Source organism: Fistularia commersonii, chromosome 20 (assembly GCF_037954325.1).
Source record: "Fistularia commersonii isolate RoL2024-O1a breed Wild chromosome 20, RoL_Fcom_v1.0, whole genome shotgun sequence".
Taxonomy (NCBI): Eukaryota; Metazoa; Chordata; class Actinopteri; order Syngnathiformes; family Fistulariidae; genus Fistularia; species Fistularia commersonii.
Window position 1 is genome coordinate 14,161,791 of NC_141303.1, and position 5,615 is coordinate 14,167,405.

General features: G+C 45.5%; 1 long non-coding RNA gene across 1 annotated transcript; it reads left to right on the forward strand.

Annotated features, from left to right (window-relative positions):
- Window positions 1–317: 317 nt before the first annotated feature.
- LOC147223042 (uncharacterized) lies at window positions 318–1,362 on the forward strand. Its single transcript, XR_015107699.1, has 3 exons — window positions 318–357; window positions 790–986; window positions 1,079–1,362. It is a non-coding gene; the product is annotated as an uncharacterized LOC147223042 (long non-coding RNA).
- Window positions 1,363–5,615: the final 4,253 nt, after the last annotated feature.

Consider the following 5,615-nt stretch of genomic DNA (forward strand, 5'->3'; position numbering starts at 1 on the left):
CTCGGCCCCTCCCTCCACCAGCACGATAACGTCCTGGGCTCAACCCCCGCCCATCCTTGCCTGTGATTGGCCACTCGCCGGGGCTGACGTAAAACCAGCCAATTAGATTCGCTACTATGTTTCTTTATCCAATCAGGACACGGCATCTTCCCCTTGCCAACAGGAGCTACCTGTTTCCAGCCGCAGTGTGAGTCCCTGCCAGAGAGGCTGCTCATCTCCCGGCTCCATCCTTCTGCACGAAACTGACCGACAGCTGTTTTCTCAACGCACCTCAGATGTTTACCTATTATTCCTGTGGCGTGTTTCGCGTTTAACCGCTGATCATGAGTGGCAGCAACCTCTCACACGCTTAAACAGGTGAAACACACTAAGATATGCACAGTAACCACATGTGATTGTTTCTTTTTTTCAAACCATCATTTTGAGGGGAAAAAACTGAAAGCAGACAGACGTCTTGCCTGGTTCTTCAAGTGACATGTTTTGGTTTCCACAGCTCCCACATGAGTTGACTGCCCATGGTTCTCCCCGTCTATGCTGTGTTTGTTATTTGACCTCCTCTGTCTGGTGGATGAAGTCATGTCCAACACTGATGTTTCTGCAGAATGGGATCTGCATGCTTGGCCCTGAGGGCTGTGCGGGGGCACACACACACACACACACACACACACACACACACACACACACACACACACGCACACACACACACACACACACACACACACGCACACACACACACACACACAGTCCCTCTCTCTCAAGGCTCTACAATGAAAATACATTGTGTTCAAGGCCACATGCAGCTGGCTTTTCTGGAAAAGGCTGGAAGCCAGTTGTTGACACTGCGGTCGAAGGCAGGACAGGGATGAACATACCTGCGCTGGACAACAGGGCCCTGGACGGATTCGCTGGCGGAGGTTTCAGTTCACCCACTGCTGTCACCGTTACGGAGGATGAAACCTTCTTCTGACCTACACAAAAAAAGAAAGGTGCGTTTGTCATCTTTATCATGCCCTTCAAACACAAGCAATTAGGATGTTTCATATCCCAGTTTCCCCCATGCTTTTATAAATGTCTGCAGGTCACAACTACTAACCAAAGTCGTGGCGGACATTCGTCCCGCCGTCTCATCTCCAACCCAGAGGTTGTCAGTTAGTCAGACTGCACATCCGGACATAATAGTGGAAAATCCCAAACATTCTTTATGGAACGCAGAGCCGAGTTTGGCACCACATCAGTGTCAACTCCAGGTCCAGGTTCTGGTCCAACATCATGAGTGGCTTCACAGAGACATCTAGTGGCAAAATGCAATGGAGTCACCACATGACTGAACCTGATCCATGAAGACTTCAGGCTGCAGATGAACCAGAGTGCAAGTTGATGAAGTGGGTTTTGAAACCACAAAATCTTGTTTTATATGAGCTATGAACGAATTAAAAACTCATGTACCCTCTCAGCTGTAATGTATGTCAAAGTGTCTTGCAAAGTATCTACATAACAGCTACAAATCTGAACCAGTGACGTGCAGTCAGTAGAGGTAGGTGAGGCCCGGCCTCACCTAGCATCATGGAAAGAAAAAAAAGTAAATTGAAAAAATAATTTGAATGGTTCTATTTATTCAGTGATTTGAAGTTATTTTCCACCTAACTTCACCATTTTTAGTCGTTTCTTTGTCAAAATCGCTGAAAAAAAATCACATTTAGCGTTTAAATAAGAAGAAGAGCCGTGTGGAGCCAGCGGAGCCCGCTATGGATTGCGCAATAACTGCGCTGCCATGCTATGCGGCTGAGACCGTATTGCTGTCTCTGTGGATGTCACTATTAAAATTTTAAAACACTTCATGCAGTAATATATCAGCTAAATTTCCATACTTAAGCTGATGTGTATAGTTTTTTTCATCAACAACTGTAACGTGTTTCTCGTGCCGAGCGATCGTAAAGCGGCAGCGAAGACACACTAAGTGAGGCACTAAGTGAGGCACGCAGTGACGGTGCCTCATGCTAGGGGGGACCGGTGATCCCAGGGAGCCTTTTTACTACTCGGCTAAAGAATAATAGAATTTGCAATAGCAAGCTACTGTAAACAGTTAGCAAGTCAAGTGCAGCCATCCATGTATTTTTTCCTCTAGCTTGGCTTTATTTCCAAAATGGAGGATTACATAGCTAAACTGAAAGAATTTTCTAAACTGGACTTTCAGTCAAAGCAGGAGATAATAAGTAAGGGAAGACCGACGCCGGTGCTAACGGATTTGCTTCAGACTAGGAGACGGAAGACTGCCTTTTCAAACGGAGTGGTACAAACGAAAAGGCTGCTGTGTGGATGTCCAGCAAGAAAGCGCCTTTTCTGCTTTTCCTGCATTCTTTTCTCAACTTCTGACAATCAAACATGAGCGGTCGGTTTTTTGTAAGTGCTTTTTTCTATTCTACAGTTTGTATATGTAAAGAATGCTGATATGATATTTTAACCAGAACACTTTGATTGCTTCACGTCATCGTTTATAAGGCTGTCTAGAAGCAGCTACTGTCCGGACTATGATTCAATTCAGTGCAAGTCATCAGAGTGAACTAAGGTAATGACAAAAAATGTACATATTTATTTTTTGTGTTGTGCAATATTGTCTCAAATGATTATGCAAGGTACATCAACATACCTTATGCATATGAAGAATGTTTAGCATTTTTGGTTGTGTGTAGATCATTTTGACTTGGTCATTTTATAAGTAGCTTGCATGCTGAAAAAGTGTTAACACCCCTGTTTTGAAGTGTGCATGCATTTCGTGCGTTGGTATTGTGTTTGTGTGTTGTCAGTTGTGCATGTAATGCTATTAACAATGTACTCAATGTCAATCAAGCAGCTTTAGCAGTAGGTGTCCTGAAGGGGGCAGTAAGTATCCACTGCGACTGCTTGGTGCTTTTTTTTTTTTTTTCTTCTGCTGTGTTCGCACTGAGGTTAAACCAGCGAAAACAAAGAATGCAGCAGCTTTTCATCTTTACGCTTCAAGAGCCACAGTTTCCATGTATCGCAGATGTTTTATCTTCTGTGGATTCACTCTGAGCCCAAATGTCCAAATGTTCTCGCAGAATCTCCTTTCCAAGTACAAAAACAGCAGCTGGTTGAGTTTCAGACTTAAGACTCCCTGAGAACAATGAGCTCCTGCTCCTTTTCCTTTTCAGGAAGACGTGATGCAGCAAAATACACACAACTTTCTGTGCAAATGACCTTAATACCATGGCGTTGGAGGCGGGGGTTTAGAGGGGACATTGTCGAGCCTCTGGTCCAGCAGCCCTGGGCAAGGACAAACAAACCTTGTCTGCACAGCGTTCTCCATAGAGCACTTTGCAAACAGTGAGATCATTCTGTGTCCAGATACAGACCCGGAGCAAGAAACACACACACACACACACACACACACACACTCATGATAATATTGCCGCCTCGGAGCCGGGAACAAACACGGGAACAAACAAACAACGCACTCCCGCCTCTGTTTGCCCCGGCCGCTGAGCAAGGTGGCGCTGAGGCTTTCACTGCTTCACCTGTGGATGTCCATGTGCGGCCGGCTGCCAGGATCTGGGCTCCCGCTCGCCAAGTCCAGAGCACAGGCAGTGAAAGGTCTCTCACGTGTCAGCATTCAGTGTCTGGGGGTCAGATCTGGAATGCCCCCAGAACCCATGAGACCATGAAGGTCTCAAAATGTCACCGCTGGGTTATGATGAAGAGCCAACCATTCGCCAGGTATTTCTACCTGTCATGCAGTGACGTGCGGTGAGGTTCATGGCTGGTGAGGCACTGATGTCATCACTCAGATTTACAAACATATGCATCCTACGGAATGGCTTATTCACCATTTTATTGGCAGCAGTTAACGTGTTTTGTTTAAAATATCATATCAGCATTCTACACATATACAAACTGTAGCATAGAAAAAAGCACATAAAAAAAACGTTATTATCTCTTACCTTTTCTTATAAATGAAGTCCATGCGGCGCTGAGCGGTTTTCCTTTCCCTTAGCATTGTGGATGCTGATGTTGAGTCTTTGCTGTTCATTCAAAGCCAAATCTATTCTGGACATCCCGAATGTTTTGAGCGCGATTTGACTTTGAATGTGAGTGGACGACCGCTCATGTTTGATTAGGCTTCTTTGTGGATTCTTCAGGTCCCATTTGACTCCGGACATTGTCAGAAGTTGAGAAAAGAATGCAGGAAAAGCAGAAAAGGCGCTTTCTTACTGGACATCCACACAGCCAGCCTTTTTCGAGTGTACCACTCCGTTTGAACAGACCGAGTCTTCCGTCTCCTAGTCTGAAGCAAATCCGTTAGCGCCGGCGTCGGTCTTCCCTTACTTATTATCTCCTGCTTTGACTGAAAGTCCAGTTTAGAAAATTCTTTCAGTTTAGCTATGTAATCCTCCATTTTGGAAATAAAGCCAAGCTAGAGGAAAAAATACATGGATGGCTGCACTTGACTTGCTAACTGTTTACAGTAGCTTGCTATTGCAAATTCTATTATTCTTTAGCCGAGTAGTAAAAAGGCTCCCTGGGATCACCGGTCCCCCCTAGCATGAGGCACCGTCACTGCGTGCCTCACTTAGTGTGTCTTCGCTGTCGCTTCACGATCGCTCGGCACGAGAAACACGTTACAGTTGTTGATGAAAAAAATACACACATCAGCTAAAGTATGGAAATTTAGTTCATGTATTAGTGCTTGAAGTGTTTGAAATTTTTAATAGTGACATCCACAGATACAGTAATACGGTCTCAGTGCATAGCATGGCAGCGCAGTTATATTTAAACGCTAAATGTGATTTTTTTTTAGCGATTTTGAAAAAAAAAACGACTAAAAATGGTGAAGTTAGGTTGAAAATAACTTAATAGTACGAATCACTGATCAAATTGAACTATTGAAATAATTTTTTCATTTTACTTTTTTTTCTTTCCATGATACCAGGTGAGGCCCGGCCTCACCTGCCTCCACTGACTGCACGTCACTGGTGTCATGGCTTCCAGACAGGCATCAGCGTCGGCATCCGTCTGTCTCATCCAGGAGGGAGACTGCGGTCCTCACCATGAACTAGTTAAAGCTTCACCGCCACGTGGAGTCGTCTGAGAGGAAGCTCTGAGCTCCACCTATTTGCAGCTGCTGAAACCTTCACCACCAGACGTCTGAAGGCCCCATGGATGTCAGACTGGGTAAAAAAAAGAGCCCTTTAAATGCATTCAATGCACTGCTCTGCAACACCGCCCCAGTGTCACACACACACACACACACACACACACACACACACACACAAACACACACGCGTCTTGACAGTAAGCAGCCGTCCTCAGATCTGCCAGGCTCTGGTCTTCCTGGAAGTTCTGATCTGATCAGCGCTGAGGAACCCCACCCTGCCCGTTGCTCAGCTCAGATGCAGCTCCTCCTTGGTCTTCTCCCAGATGCAGACTCAAAGAGTGTATTTGCCTCCAGACTGGTGCCAGATGTTTGTGAGGTTGCAGCGGTCGCATCACCCCTCCCTCTTCCTGCTCCGGACCCAACGCGCACTATCACTATCTAATCGCTGCCTATTTATAGAAGAAGATTTCAAGATAGACGTGTCTGTTTTCCTTGTCTTTGCACT